We start from the raw sequence: 16,824 nt of genomic DNA, 5'->3' as shown, positions 1-16,824 counted from the left end.
CTGTTTGTACAGCGGGACGTTTTCCTCCTTCAAGCCGATTGTGTCCATCTGGAAGAGAAGTGGGAGCACCCGTTAGTGCCGTGCATCTACTGAACAGGTCGCCAAACACGTTTTTAGGAAGGGTCCGCTATAGCTCCCGAGAGGAACCTGTCTGGGCTTGCTCAGATTCTAGCAAACAAGGCGGGCCGGCCGGCTGTGGGGCCAGGTATGGTACCCTGCACACCCCACTGCCGTGTGCTTGGATTCTGCTAGGGGCACCGCTGAGCAAGTTGGCACGGCAGGGGAAATAGCATGCTCTCTGCAGGCAAAAGCTAGCAATGCAGGGACCACTGGAGGGGTGTGTTGAAATGAAGAGGGAAGGTTTCCTGACCCTGATTGTAGGCTGGAGGGAAGCATGCAGTCAGCCTGACAGGGGTGGAGTTGGGCCTCTCGACCTAAGGCTATATCTACACTGCGGGCTTTTGCAGGCAGAGAGTATGCTAATGAAGCACTCGTTAGCAACTTCTTGGCACTCATTAGCATGCTCTCTGCAGGCAAAAGCTAGCAGTGTAGACATAGCCTCAGGGTTCTTGTGTGTTATTCTGGATAAGGGGTATTACGCTGCAGGCCTCCAGCAAGAGTATTTATGTTTTTGCCTCTCTTCTCTCTGGAGTGCATAACAGACAGCTACGGGTCTCCCAGTCTTAAAACCGACCCAAGTCACTTCAGAGCGTAAAGGATGAACCCGGGGAGAGCCAGCCAATGGCTTCGGGGTTGGAGGAAAGAGCTCCAAGGAACCGAGTTGTTCCAAGAAGAAATGTTTTGTGCAAACCAAGAGTCAGGAGCAGCAGAAAGTGGGGGAACTAGCAGAACCCGGACTGTGGCCTTGCCCCCTACATCACCCTTTCCCCCTCATCCTCACTCTGCCCATTCCCCCTCATGTGCCCCCCTACTCCTGAGGCCTCAAACCCACACTGTGCCTTCCCCGAAAGCCCCCATCCCACACCGCCTGTTCCCCTCCACATCCTACCCCCACTAGTTCTCGCTCCTCTCCCTCCAGTTATGCACCAGTTATGTGGGACAGTTTTCTCCCAGCTCTGGGGCCCGTAGTCAGGGCTGTCCCTAGGCCCATGGGAAATATGTAGCTGCATAGGGCACCGGAAAATTTGGGCACCAAATTTTTGAGTTCCCCAATGCAGCAGCCATGTGTTCTTGTATGTCTGAGGATATGCCTCTGCCGGTTCGTCTCTGGGGACGCTCTGTCCTGTCTGCTGCAGGGCTTTTCCCTTCGCCCTCCCCCACGTGCTCCTCTCAGCTGGCAGTGTAATCCACACGCCTAGTGTGTGTGGTTCACTGTCCCTTCGTGTGGCAATTGGAACTCTTACAGCCAGAGATAAGAACAAGGGAGCTCTACATCCTAAGCTGGGAGCCAGCTGCCTTCATGGCTCCAGCTGTCGAGGCCTCTAGGGGTGTGTCTAAACTACATGGCTCCATCGATGGAGCCATGTAGATGAGGCTGATCGGCAGAGGGAAATGAAGCCGCGATTTAAATAATCGCGGCTTCATTTAAATTTAAATGGCTGCCGCGCTCTGCCGACCAGCTGATGATCAGCTGTTTGTCGGCAGATCGGGGCAGTGTGGACGCTCCCGTCGACATGAAAGCCCTTTGTCGACCTCCCCCTGATGCCTCGTGGGATGAGGTTTACCGGGGAGGTCGACAAAGGGCTTTCACGTCGACGGGGAAGCGTCCACACTGCCCCGATCTGCCGACAAACAGCTGATCATCAGCTGGTCGGCAGAGCGCGGCAGCCATTTAAATTTAAATGAAGCCACGATTATTTAAATCGCAGCTTCATTTCCCTCTGCCAATCAGCCTCATCTACATGGCTCCGTCGACGGAGCCATGTAGTTTAGACACACTCCTAGAGGGCCTAGGTTCAAATCTGCTACGGGGTTCAAATCAGCAGCAGCAGCAAGCTAGCAAGCAGAGAGGATCTGCAACTCTGCTCTAGTTCCTGAGCCCTGCTTGGGGTAGGGAGGTAGTAGGAACGACCAGACCTCCAGCAGAAGCTGCATGAGCGGAAAAGGCCCAGGCAATCCTGCAGAAGGGCCCTCAATTATTCAGGGCCCCACGATTTGCAAAGATGGCTCTGCCTGTAGCCATCATCTGTGGGCAGCTGCTGTCACATGAATGACATGCTTCTTGCGATGAAGAGGCATGGACATTCTATCGACAGCTGGCCCTGCTCGAAGGAAGGAAACCCAAGGGTGACCCACCTCTCGGCAGACATCCTCCACCGTCATACCCAGCAGAGTGCAGGCGCTGAGCTTGTCGAATTTCTTTGTCCGTTTCAGTCTGTGGCTGCCACGTTGCAGCTCCATCTGTCTTTTCAGGGATGGGTCCAAATTGACCGTGAAGGGGAGGTAGAAGAGGGCCTCCTCCACCCGAAACCTGCCGCACAGGAAAGTGTGGAACAGCTCGGGATCCTGGTCCAGTTCCAGCAGCTTTTCCATCTGGCCTTTCAGCATGTCCAGCTCTTCCATGTACTTCTCGTAGACCTCCCACAGAGACATGTCGGGGCGGAGCGGGCTTCCATGGCAGCTGCCCATTCGGCTCCTCTGCTCCTCATCCTCGATGCACTGCAAGAGCCAGCTCAGACGGCACGGCCACTGGTTGGCAAGGAGCACCCATTCCACCACCTTCTTCGGACACACTTCATCCTTGGGGATGTTACTCGCCAGCAGCCTGATGGTGATGGTGACGGTGTTCACGATGCGCCGCATCTGCACCACGTTGTCTGTCATGAATTCCTTCAAGGCGTCATCCAGGAGGTAGTCGAAAGCATCTTGAATGAGGTCTTTGGCTCGGATACCTTTCCCGCAGCTGCCGGTTCCCAGCGCTGGGGTTCCAACCATGAGAGGTATCTGGCTGTCCTCTGCAACTGGATTCTGGGCATCGTGGTTGGCCGAATGGTAGCGAGAGATGTTGAGGAAGTCAGAGCTGGCTTCCATCTTGCCATCCTGCCGGAAGCCGACCTCTGCCTCTAGCTGCTCCTTGCGCGCGATGATATTCCTGATCAGCCTCCGCTTGGTGTCGCAGTCCATCCGAGGGACAGAGAAGGGCAGGGTGACGATGCGGTTTAAGAACTCGTAGCCGTTGTTGGCCATACCTCTCATATACTTGGAGCTTTCCACGCAGTCGACAATGATGCTGGAGTCAACAGCAAGGATGGAGATGAAAGGGGCGTCATCGTCTGAGAGGAGGATGTTCATGGCATCAAGGACGCCCACCACCTTGTCAGGGCTGCATGTATCCAAGTGGGTGATCTCCAGCACCACCCGCAGCTTCCGCCGCTGGAAGATCTCCATGTACTGCAGGAACCCAGGGTATGTCTACACTAGAAAGTTAGTTCGAACTAACGGACGTTAGTTCGAACTAACTTTCCTAGGCGCTACACTAGCGGTCCGTTAGTTCGAACTTAATTCGAACTAACGGAGCGCTTAGTTCGAACTAGGTAAACCTCATTTTACGAGGACTAACGCCTAGTTCGAACTAGCTAGTTCGAACTAAGGGCTGTGTAGCCCTTTAGTTCGAACTAGTGGGAGGCTAAGGCTTCCCAGGTTTCCCTGGTGGCCACTCTGGCCAACACCAGGGAAACTCTATTGCCCCCCTCCCGGCCCCGGAGCCCTTAAAGGGCCACGGGCTGGCTACTCACTTTGTGCCAGTTGCAAGGCTGCAAGCACCCGTGCCTGCACAGCCTGCACCTGCCACACCATGAGCCAGCCATCCGAGGGTTCCCAGCCCTCCACTGCTCCCCACGACCAGCCTGGCGGCTCCCGGGAGCCTGCCCGGGGGCGCAAAAGGCGGGCGCCCGCCTGGTCAAGTGCGGAGATCGTGGACCTCATCGAGGTTTGGGGGGAAGCCTCCAATGTCCACGATCTCCGCACTAGCCACCGGAACGCGGCCGTCTACGGACGCATGGCTGCCAGTCTGGCCGCCAGGGGCCACCAGCGCAGCCGGGAGCAGGTGCGCTGCAAAATTAAGGACTTGCGGCAGTCCTACTCCCGGGCCTGCCTGCCAGGGGCTGACCCGGAGGCCTGCCCCCACTTCCATGCCCTGGACCGCATCCTGGGGCCTCATGCCGTCCCTGCTCCCCGGGACGTGATTGACCCCGGGGCAGAGGGACCCCTCCTGGACACCGAGGAGGAGGAAGAGGGCTCTGAGAGCCAGGAGCCTGCCGCCAGCCTTCCCAGGACCCGGGACCCCTGAGGCACCCCACAGAGCCGCTCGCCTGCATCATCAGAGGCCGGGGAGGCGTCCACCTGTGAGTACCCTCATGTTCCCCTTATGTGTACGGGGGGCTGGGGCGAGAGGGAGCCCCGGGACCGTGCGCCTGGGCCTTGCCCACCACGGAGCAGCAGCTGGGGATCCTGCAGGGGCCCTGGCCTTGCAGAGGGGAGCTGGGTTTCACACACCTGGGCCCCTGGGGTCATTGACCGCTGGTCTTCTTGCACCACAGCTGCAGCACCGGGGCCTGCAGGGCGCACCACACCGCCTGCAGCAGCCGCCCGCGCCCGGGCAAGCAGGTCAGCCAGGAACCAGGAGGACTACCAGAGGCGGCATCTCCGGTTCCTGGACCGACAGCTCCGTCTCCAGGACCACTGGGTCCAGGAGGACCTCAGGCTGCGCCAGAGGAGTCTGGAGGCCCTGGAGGAGCAGGGCCGTGCCCTGCGAGGCCACCTCCAGAGCCTGCTGGACCGCTTCCCGTTTCCTCCTCCCCCTGCTCCCCCTCTTGCTCCCCCTCTTGCTCCCCCTGCTCCCCCTCTTGCTCCCCCTGCTCCCCCTGCTCCTCCTGCTTCCGCTCCTGCTTCCTCCACACCCCCTGTCCTCTCTGCCCCCCCCTCCACAACCATTCCCCACCGACGCCCCCGGACCCGTAGTGTGGCGAGACGGGAGAGGCAGCCGGACTCCCACCCCTGAGCTTTCCTTTCCCTTCCTCCCTTCCCTCCCCTCCCCTTCCAGCTCCCTCGTCCCAGGTTTCCCCCTCCCTTCTCCCACCTTCATTCCTCCCTCCCCCACCCCAGTTCTGTGAAATAAACAGACGTTTTTGTTGGAAAAACAGGTGTCTTTATTTGACAGTAGGTAGGGAGGGGAAAGGGGAAGGGGGGGGTAGGGTGGAAGAAGGCCCCGGTGGGGCATGCAGGGAGAGGTCAGTCCTCCTCCTCCTCCACCTGGAAGCTCTCCCGCAGGGCTTCCCGGATCCGGATGGCCCCCCGCTGGGCTTCCCGGACGGCGGCGGTGCGGGGCTGACCGTAGTGTCCAGCCATGCGGTCAGCCTCAGCCATCCAGGCTGGCAGGAAAGCCTCCCCCTTCCGCTCACACAAATTGTGGAGCACACAACATGCCGCCACCACGGGAGGGATGTTGTGCTCGGCCAGGTCCAGACGGGTGAGGAGGCATCGAAAGCGGGCTTTCAGTCGCCCGAAGGCCCCCTCCACCACGATGCGGGCCCTGCTCAGCCTGTTATTGAAGGCCTGGCGGGAGGGATTGAGGTGCCCCGTGTAGGGCTTCATGAGCCACGGCTGCAGTGGGTAGGCGGCATCCCCCACCAGGCAGACGGGCATGTCCACGTCCCCGACCCTGATGTGGCGGTCGGGGAAGAAGGTCCCGTCCTGCAGCCGCTGGCACACGGAGGAGTTCCGGTACACCCGTGCGTCGTGTGCTTTGCCGGACCAGCCCACATTTATGTCCGTGAACTGTCCCCGGTGGTCACACACGGCCTGCAGGATGACGGAGAAGTACCCCTTGCGGTTCACGTACCGGGACACCTGGTGTTCCGGGGCACGGATGGGGATGTGCGTCCCGTCGATGGCCCCCCCGCAGTTGGGGAAGCCGAGGGCGCCGAATCCCCGGATGACGGCATCCGGGTCGGCGAGGCGGACCACCCTGCGGAGCAGCACCCGGTTGATGGCCTTGACCACCTGCGGAGAGAGACACAGCAAAGCGTCAATCAGTGGGGCGCCCGGGTGGCTGGGAGCGTGCGTGCCCTGGCAGTGCCCCGGGCCCCACTCCCGGAAGCAACCGCCCTGGCGGCGTGTAGTACGGCCGGGACAGCCCGACCCCTCCGGTGCGGGGCGCTTTCGCCTCCTCCCGCCCCCCCCCTTTGTCCCTGGGGCGGCCCATCCCCTCCTCGCAGCCCCCCTCCCCTCCGGCTCGGTGGCCGACGAGCGCCGTACCTGCATGAGCACTGCTCCGACAGTGGATCTCCCCACGCCGAACTGGTTCCCGACGGATCGGTAGCTGTCCGGCGTGGAGAGCTTCCAGAGGGCGATGGCCACCCGCTTCTGGAGGGGGATGGCGGGCCTCATGCGAGTGTCCCTTCTTTGCAGGGCAGGGGCGAGCCACTCGCAGAGCTCCAGGAAGGTGTCCCTCCTCATCCTAAAGTTCTGGGTCCACTGTCGGTCGTCCCAGCGCTCCAGGACGATGCGGTCCCACCAGTCGCTGCTGGTGTCCAGACGCCAGATGCGGCGGGGCACGCCGGTGCCGGGGCGCCGCCGCGGCTCCTCCACGGCCCCCAGGGCGGCCAGGCGGAGAGGCAGGGGGCTGACGTTCCCCAGGTGGTGCCAGGCAGCCTCGAGCCATTGCTGGCAGGCTTGCAGCAGCAAGTCCAGAAAGTGCACCAGAAGGTGCAGGGCGAGCCGTGGCTCCATGTTGCCACCTGCGGCGGTCCCCCCCGAAGGGAAGCACCGACACAGACGGGCACAGAGACCGACGCTTTGCTGTCCCTCGGCGAGGTTGGCAAGCAAGCAGGAAAAGCTGAGAACCGGCTGTCCAGGGGGGTCCCTTTAAGCAGGAGCCTCAGATAGCCTCAGACAGCAGCCACACAAAGCAACTGCTGACCTGATGCCCTGCCAGAACCGGTTTCAGCTGCCCTTAAATGCCCCCCTGCGTCCAATCAGTGTGGACGCGCTAGTTCGAACTAGCAAAACGCTAGTTCGAACTAGTTTTTAGTTCTAGATGCGCTAGTTCGAACTAGCTTAGTTCGAATTAACTAATTCGAACTAAGTTAGTTCGAACTAGCGCTGTACTGTAGACGTACCCCCAGTGATTGTCCTGACTTCGCTTTTCACGCAGCTCATGAAGCCCAGCTGTGCGCTGAGAGCCGTCTGGTTCATCTGTCTCTCCAGCTGGCTCTTCTCGGTGACGATAATGTTTCGTACCACTGTGATAGTGAGCCGTATGGCAGCTGCTGCAGAGACGCTGACAGCCGTCACCCCAATGCCTTCCACGACAGCTATGGCGTCTCCCGAGGCATCCCCGATGGGGATCCCAAACACTAGGAGGAGACCACCCACCCCAATAGCTACCATGATCAAAAGGATCACAGCCACCCACAGCGGGAGGAAGAGGAACTTCTTCCTAACCCATTCCTGATCCCCTGGTCTTTCGATGATGCTACATTTCCTGTCTATGGTCCTGTAAATGCTCATGGGTAGGAGACCAAAGTGGCTTTCGATGCCGTCGCACAGTGTGGTAATGAGGCCTGCCCAGAGCTGGTCGCAGCCCGCGTACTCCCAGGCGCTGAAATGGATGAAGACGTGTTTCACGTTCCTTCTCCACTTCTGCTGCTCCGTCAGGACCGGCCGGTAGAAGATCATGAGTAACAGGAGCTTGAGTAGATCCCGGCCAGTGTTGTCACGCTGCATCTTCTGCGTCCGCTGAAATTCCTCCTGGTCTTTCTTCTTCGATTCGTTTTCCATGTTCTCTGAGATAAAAGAGGAAGATATGTTAGGTACCTGGCAGTGCCTTAAATCTCTCCTCCTGAAGGGTCTTCCAGCTTCACAATCCCTCCCTTCTGGGAAGCAATCAAGAATGGGTAGCTCTTGGCAAAGCCATCCTTAGGATTGATGGGATCCTACGCCGTACTATTAAACTGGTGCCCATCTGCCCAACAGCAGCCCAGATGGATGTTGAATTTTTAGCGATGTGATTTTATAATCCTCATCCACACACTAATAAACAAACACATTTTAAACTAAGGTCCTGTCGACTCTCACAGTAAATTCAGCAAACATTTAGTAGAGGTTGGCAAATGCCTATTAAATGGCTTCATTACCATGTCGTCGATGTTCTGCCAGTAGCTCGAGCAGACTTTGTCACTTGTAAATTAACTAGATCTTCTAGAACTTCTGCTGCTGGAGGAAGCAGAGCCACAGACCATGGATAGGAAGAGGCAGGTGGGTGGAGTGGACATGAAAACCCAGTGCTGCTCCAAATTTTCAGGTCCCCTATGCGATTGCATAATCGGCAAATGAGTACGGGTGGCTCTGGCTCTTTGGAGATAGTTGTCATCCACTAATGCCCATCCCCACAAGGTTCCTTCCCCGTCTTACGTTCCCCGGGGCAGTACTCACCCTTGATTTTGTGTAAGAGCAGGTTTTTGCAATGTCCCCATGGTGCATAAAACCCAGCAGTCACTGGCGTGGGCACAGTGTACAGGGCCTTCGCTAAAGCGAGGCAGTAGATATCCTCCTTGGTCTGGAACCCTGCAACGGGGATGAGGTAAAACACGAAGATTAGCCTCACCGAGCGCATCCGCAGTGGATGCTCAACAGTGTCTCCGCTAATATTTTTCGGTTCAAGGTACTAGGTGCAAGGGGAGGGAGCAAACAAATGTCCGAAACCAGACAAGTTTATTTTAGGCTATAAATATTGGGGTGCCTGGCCTTACCCCCTTTGCATGGCCGAAGGGACAACAGAGACTTACTGACTGAATTGCTCCTCGTCCTGGGGCACTCATGAGTTGGTGCACACGTAACCGCAAATCCAGGGCACTAGATCTGTGACTACACGGCTATAAACCTGGCCAAGTGCCTCTGTCACCAGACGGTGCCTGTGGTCGGTCTTTGTGCATAACAGCGAGATCTGCAGCAGGAGCAGGCTGCGTTACCTGCACTGACCACTGATAACACCAGAGCTCCAAGAACAGAAGCACTGAGCCACGCTGCTGAGGCAACCACATCACAGCTCTTAACACTAGGAGCCCGTAAGTACTCCTGTAGACCCTGCTTTTGCTGGCATTAAGCCAAACAGAGTCCACAGAGCCCCCTGGCACTCCTGCGCCCTGCTGTGCAATGCAGAGGGAGAGATGGAGAAGAGAAAGGCCCACGTGTTCCTTTGCCCTGGCCCAGGCTAGCCTATGCCACTTCCCATGGTTCTGTGGGCCAGACTTGCAGGGCGGGGAAAAGAGATGTAGAGGTCATGGTGGGTAATCAGCAGAACATGAGCTCCCATTGTGGCGTTGGGGCTTAAAAAGCTATTGTAATTCTGGGATGTATAAACAGGAAACGCTTGAGCAGGAGTAAAGAGGTTGTCTCGCTTCTGTGATGGATGGGAGGCCCACTGTTCTTTTCTGAACATCCCAGTATTCAGTGACTAAAGGGTTAAACCTAGCTAGCTAGAAAGTGTTGGCAGGGAGCCAGGAGCACCAGTGAGAAGAAAGAGTTCAGATCTGCATTAAAAGGGAATCTGTCTGCTGTTTTTCTTTGTGAGTTTAATCCTGGAGCTGTGGAAGGGGATGAGGGGGGGGATGAATTGAACTGGGCAGGGACATCATGCCTAAAAAAAAGAATACCTGGGCCTAGAATTGGACTGGACCTTGGAAGTGTGGATACTTGAGTAGATAGAGAATGTTTATTTAGATGCGATCAGGTTATTTTTTTGTTTTGTTGTTTGGTTAAACTCCTCTGTGCTAAATCCATATCCCCTCCTCTCCCCACTATAACTTTAAACTGAATCCCAGGGATGCAATTGTCTGTGTTTTAATCTGTTCTTTTCTCAGTTGCGCTATAACTCCTAGCAGCCAAGTCAGCTTTACAAATGAATACCTTTTTGTTTTCTTAATATAATCACCTATTTTAAGGCTATGATCTGATTTTGTATCCTGGAAAGTAATAGGAGGTCTGTGTATACCTGCCTAAGACTAAGAGGACAGCTATCAGAAATTACAGTTTGTTTTCATTTTTCTTTTTTTCTTTCCAAGTGCTAAATAAAAGGGAATAATGACATCTCTGGATCTGCTGGCAATGCTCCTCCTAATGCAACCTAATATGCCATTAGCCTTCTTGGCTACAAGGGCACACTGTTGACTCATATCCAGCTTCTCATCCACTGTAACCCCCAGGTCCTTTTCTGCAGAACTACTACTTAGCTGGTTGGTCCCAGGCCTGTAACAATGCTTGGGATTCTTCTGTCCCAAGTGCAGGACTCCGCACTTGTCCTTGTTGAACCTCATCAGATTTCTTTTGGCTCTTGTGTAAAAGAGTTTGGGGTACCCTTCTGGAATACGTTCCCAAGTGACTTCTTCCTGCGTTCAAGAAGAAAAAGTTTTTTTCCACTTGGGTAGAGGCAGCAACCCTCCTAAGCTCAGGGAATCTGTGACCTTGGGGAGTTTTGAAGCAGAAGCCCATAGAGACACGGTATTTTAAGGTCTCTTTTGGGCCCACACCTTCTGCACTCCAAGTGCCAGAGTGGGGAACCGACTTAGCCTCTTTATTCGGCACTTGAACTTCTGCTGCTGGAGTTCTGTGCCCAGCTCTGGTGACCAGAATTCCAGATGGATGTTGATAAATTGGAGAGGGGTCATGTCAAGGCTGTTTCCCACTCTGGCACTCCAAGTGCAGAAGGTGGGGGCCCACAAGAGACTTCAAAATACCCTGCCACTGGAGGCTTGTGTTGGTGTTGCTGCCATCATCCAAATGCACAAACCCCTTTGAGAACCAGACAGGCGCATTTCAGAATTCCCTCCTGTGGGGTACCTTCCTTGTCCTTGACACTCCCTCCAGAGAGAGCTTGAAAACCTGTAATTTCTCCTAGAAGTATGGCTTGCTGTCTTAGGCACGTGCATACAGAACCTTCCGCCCTCTAGGATGCAGGAATCAGATCATGGTTTTAAAAATGTGACGTCTATTAACAAAACAAATACACTTGGTGAAACATTACTTAGAATCATAGAACCATAGAGCTGGAAGAGACCTCAGGAGTCATCAAGTCCAGCCCCTGCCCAAGGCAGGACCTATCCCAACTAAATCAATCCATCCAGGGCTTTGTCAAGCCAAGACTTAAAAACCTCTAGGGATGCAGATTCCACCACCTCCCTAGGGAACCCATCTCAGTGTTTCCCTACCCTCCTAGTGAAATAGTTTTTCCTAATATCCAACCTAGACCTTCCCCATTGTAACTTGAGACCATTTCTCCTTGTTCTGCCATCCGTCACTACTGTGAACAGCCTCTCTCCATCCTCTTTGGAACCTCCCTTCAGGAAGTTGAAGGCTGCTATAAAATCCCCCCTCTCTCTTCTCTTCTGCAGACTAAACAAACCCAAATCCCTCAGTCTCTCCTCATAGGTCATGCGCTCCAGCCCCCTAATCATTTTGGTCGCCCTCCGCTGGACCCTCTCCAATGCGTCCACATCCTTTCTATAGTGGGGGCCCCAGAACTGGACACAATACGCCAGATGTGGCCTCACCAGAGCCGAATGAAGGGGAATAATCACTTCTCTGGATCTGCTGGCAATGCTCCTCCTAATGCACCCTAATATGCCATTAGGTTTCTTGGCTACAAGGTCACACTGTTGACTCATATCCAGCTTCTCATCCACTGTAACCCCCAGGTCCTTTTCTGCTGAACTGCTACTTAGCCAGTCGGTCCCCAGCCTGAACTATGCTCGGGATTCTTCCATCCCAAGTGCGGGATTCTGCACTTGTCCTTGTTGAACCTCATCAGATTTCTTTTGGCCCAATCCTCTAATCTGTCTAGGTCACTCTGGACCCTATCCCTGCCCTCCAGCATATCTACTGCCCTCCAGCGTATCTACTTGGTTGCTAGGTGTTACAAAGAAACTGAAAAAAGAAAGATTAAAACACAGAAAATCGCTTCCCTGGGATTCAGTTTGAAGAGTTCTAGGGTAAATGGGGATAGTTACATGTGCTTAGCAAAAAGAAGTCCAACAAACTAAAAAAATAAAGAAAATAACCTAGTAGCGTCTGACTAAAAATTCCCTGTTCTACTCACATCTCTCTTGTTCCAAGATTTAGTCTTTCCCTAGCCAAGAAAGTTGCTGGATTCTGCTTGCCCAGGTTCCTGGCTTAATTCACATCTTCCAGGCATGATCACACAACAGGCACATCACTGCTTCCAATTCAAAACCCCAAATTCTGTTTCCATTTTCTTTCCTGGCCTCCTGTCAACTCGCTTCCTGCTTCTCTAGCATTCCTGGAGACTTTCTAGGACCTTTTGTCTATGGTTTCAACCTTTCCAGGCAAGACAGTTAGGGTTAAGTCCCAAGACTTTCAGGCAACCGTCTGCTTTTGACACGACCTGCCTGTTTCTCTTCAGCTAACTCTTGCTTACTTTGGTTCAGGCCTCAGGCCTTACACCAGGCCCATGCTTCAGGCCCATCCTTTCTAGTACAGGATGTAGCCTGGTAACAAAGCCCTGACTGTGGTATCAGGAAACCTGCGTTCTATTCCTGCCTCTCCCACAGGTTGGAGAGGTTATTCCCTGTCTGTAAAATAAGACTAATGATACTAACCTTCACTTTTTAGACCTACACACAGCAACTAGGGATTTTTATTAACTACTCAAATATCGGTGAGCCTGGCTCGCTAGATGAACCATCCGGTTCCTCTTGGAATCATGTTAAATGCTTGATCCCCATGACCAAAGTCTCAGATACTGGGAGAAGTGACACGGGGGAATAAAAGCTGCTGTCTGAGGTAAACTACCTGGCAGGAATCCCCTGGAATGGGAGCCATCGCTACCAGGAGCCCAGGAATAACAAGACTCCAAAAGTCCAGCTGCCAGGCAGTTTGACCATCTCCTTCAGGCCAGTGGCCCAGAATTCCAGGACATCTTTGGGCCTGGGTTTAAAAAGAGGCAGTACCGTGTGCTCAGCCCCTTTTTATCCATCCCCTTTCCCTCCATTGGCACGCAACCCTCAAATGGCCAAAGGTTTCCCTTTCCCTCCCTCCTTGGTTAAACAAGCTGGTTAAACAGCTCGAGGTGATGGAGTGATAAGCACCCACTGACAGAGTCGCTCGGGTTGCAGGGCCAGCGTAAGTCCGCTTTTAAAACTGCCGGCCATAGCTGCAGCTACGGGAGGGGACTCTAGCAAGGGCCTGGAACAAGGAACAGGGCTCCACTCCTGCATGGGATTCGGGCTTCCCCCAGGCAGATGCTCTGTTGCTGCTTTCCTGTCTCTCCCTTCTCCAGGTGGAAGGGGACGGTTAGCCAGTGTTCCCTGCAAGCTGAGCTCTTGGGCGGCCAGCCAGGAGACATTCAAATGCTGCCCAGTTTGCTAGCCGGTAGCATGTGTTTCTAGTGGTGGTGCATGTGGTGTACTGGGTGTAGACATAGATCTTGTTGTTATAGTAACTGCGTTAGGTCACTGGGGGTCAGCCCAGCTGGTTTGGGTTTTTTCTAGCTAGCTCCATGCTATGCAATAAAATGGACACTTGCAACTACTCAAGCTCTCTGTATTTCCACTGATTTCTTCCCATGCTGTGAAACTCCACGTGACGTAACAGTGCACATCCGTGCATGCCTTGGTGCACATAACAAAATGTATTCCGCACAGGAGTGGGGGAAAAAGTAGAGGCATTATTGCTGCTAGCTCCTTACTGAAACTCAGTGAAAGGCAGGGGAAATGAGAGATCAAGATCCTGAGACTGACAGTCCCCAGGAACAATAGGGAGAGGCTAAAGTCCCAGTTCAGCATGACTGGCAGAGCAGGGAGCCAGGAGGGAGCCAGGGTCGGCAGAGTGGGACTGAGCTAAGGAGAGAGCAGGGGCCCGCACTGAGCTGGGGAGCAGGGCTGGCCTCGGGGAGGGAGAAGGGGAGGCAGGGGTCAGGATCGGGGGCAGTGTGACTGGCCTCAGGGAGGAAGGGGGTCAGAGGCAGCATGACTGGCCTCGGGGAGGGAGAAGGGGAGGCCGGGGTCAGGATTGGGGGCAGTGCGACTGGCCTCAGGGAGGAAGGGGGGGTCAGAGGCAGCATGACTGGCCTCGGGGAGGGAGAAGGGGGGGCCAGGGTCAGGATCTGGCCCCTCCCCCCCAGAGCTGCTTCCCATCCCCTCTTCCTTCCAGCCAGTTCCTGCCCCCCCCCCCCAGCCAGTCCCTCTTCCTCCCTCCCCCCTGCCCAGGATCAAGTGTGTCCGTTTTTTTGGGGGAGGGTCTACCTGGCAACCCTACGAGTCAGACCCGGCGCAGGCACCAAGTGATGGGGACTGCCAGAACTTTGGGAACCTGAGTCTGCGGGGTGGGGGTTTGTGGCAGGTCAGGAGATGAAAGGGGAAGGCACCAAGGGTCAGGTTGTAGGAGAGAGACAAATGCCCGGGGGCCAAGTGGAGACAATGAGGAAAAGGGCAGGAGGGGAGGTGTCAGTGAGCGGGGGGGACAGGATGATGCTAGGAGAGGAGAGGGGAAGGGCTTTGGGGGATAGAGGGGAGAAGGGGAGGTGCTGGGAGAAGGCTTGAAAGAAGGGGTGGGCATGAGGAAGGCGGAGATGGAGCAAGGCACGTGTAAAGGCACAGGGGCATGAGGGGAACGGGGGCAGAGGGTGGTGAGGGAGTGGGCAAAGTGGGTAGGGGCAGTGAGGGAAGGGGGAGGCACCAAGAGGGTGCAAGGGTAAGGGAAGGTGCAGGTGCCAGGGGAGTCCGGGGGTGAAGCAGAAGGGCAGACACCTGCAGGGGAGGGACCAGCACCAGAGGAGAGAGGCAGGGCAGGTGTGTAGAGGGAGGTGTTAGAAGAGGGGATGAGGAGGGGTAGCTCACATGGTCAGAGTGGGGCTACTGGAGGAGTGGGCACAGGGGGGGAGAGAAAGGCTGCTGGAGGGGGCAGGTCTCGGGAAGGCCGAGGGCAGTGAGAAGGGCAGGAGTCAGGACAGCAGAGGTGGGTGAGGGATTGGGGGGGCAGCAGGCACCAGGGGAGCTGATGGAGGAAGGGAAGGAGACAGGGCAGCAGAGGGGAAAGGTAAGTGGTTCATAAGATATTTATGAATAACTTGGGTGCCACACTGACACATCCAAACAAGCCACAAACTCAGTACTGGTGCACAACACAAAATGTATTGTGCTCATGGGAGGAAACTCTTAGAGGGAACACTTCCCCCAGCCTCCCCACCCCCCGAGTTAATGTCTCACACGTTGGGTTAATGCAATTGCAGGATCGTTGCACGGGGGGGTTGGTGAGGGCCAAACTAATCCCTATTGGTAAGTGGATGGTGGGAAAAGTCGTTGGGGGGGGGGGGGAGGTCACATGACACCTTTTATTTCTGGTCATGTGTCCATATTGCCCTGAAAGTGTTACCTCCAGAGGCGTGGCTAATGGGAGTCAGGGGGCGTGGCTAATGGGGGTCAAAGAGTACATTTAAAAACATTCTTTGGGTGCACACCCTAATGAAATGTGCTGCGCACGCCTATGGGCAGAGAGCAGATCCAGTCCTGGGAGCAGGGCTGCAGCCACAGAGTTATAGACGCCGCCCAGAGAGCAGATCCGCATGCTGGGAGCAGGCCTGCAGCTGTAACCCACCCACCTGATGTGGGTCACTATCCTATGGAGTGGCACTGAGACCACTTCCAGCAAGCAATTATTACAAGGGAGCTCTTCAGCCTATGCTGAGAGGCAACTGGCTTATAACTCAAGCTATAGCAGCTCCTGCCCTAAGCTCCAAAAGTCCCAGGATCTAATCCACCTGGTGGCAGTTGCACAGCCATGGAAGCAGAGGGGCCAGGGAACCCTCTGTACAGGACTCCCCCCTCCCCCCCCCACACACACACCCTTGCTTCCTGGAATCAGCCACCTAGGTGAATAAAGCTGGAAACCCCCATGCCTATAGCTGTGCACCTTTGCTAAATAGCTACAGCCATTCTAAAGTGCCCAGATCTCACAACAGAAAGGAGACGTCCCAATGAGCTGCTAAGCTGTGCTGCCTGCCATGGACAAGTAGCTCCAAGAGGAGCAAGTGCTGTTGACTCTGGAGCCTAATGATGGTGGTGTCTTCCAGCCATTTTCAGATTAGTACAGCTGCCTCCCTGTGAACCAGGTGCCAGCTGGCCATAGGGTCCCATAGACCTGGCTTGTGCAGCCTAACCTGATAACCAAGCAGCCCATCCATTACTAGCCAGCCGATTACCTTGGGCATGGGAGACCATCGCACTCGTAATTCCTGGGGCCTTCACGCACTGACAGGGCTTGACTTGATCGGCCAGCTAGGGAGAAAGAAATAAACAGAAGGCAGAGGAGTCACCAAGAGATCAGAAGACCAGCACGATGCCTTATAGGCCGTTCAGCTGTGAAGAGTCACCAAGACAGGGCAGGTGATGCTAACCTGAGTTAGTCCATTAGCTGCGGCTAGGCTGGCCCACGAGAGGAGAGACAGGCAGTAAATCTGCAGCTGTCAGACCATAAGGAGGACACGGAGGTTTCGAAACCAGCTCAGAGAACAGGGCTGGGTAAGATGCAACCCACCAAACACTGTGATCTGGCCGCTTTCTGTTTAGATCCTGCTGCCCATGCCGCCGAATTCTAAGTGGGGACTCAGGCAGCAGGATCCGATTTTAAATGATTCACGGCTCATGGTTACAGCAGGGGCAGGAGCCACGAGCCCTTTAAAAAGCTGTAGCCACGCTGGACAGCTGCCAGTAGTGGCAAAGCTGTGAGCTCTTTTCTGTGCTTTTAATTGAAAGCCTCAGCCACGGAGAACTCTGAGGGTGGGCTAGTCCACAACACCGCCCCTTCTTCCTCAGGCTCCGCCCCTTCTGTGGGTGGAGCCGGCCTATGACCCCA

This window comes from Pelodiscus sinensis, chromosome 18 (assembly GCF_052426305.1).
Source record: "Pelodiscus sinensis isolate ZL-2025 chromosome 18, ASM5242630v1, whole genome shotgun sequence".
Taxonomy (NCBI): Eukaryota; Metazoa; Chordata; order Testudines; family Trionychidae; genus Pelodiscus; species Pelodiscus sinensis.
Note: the sequence above shows the minus strand (reverse complement) of the source record.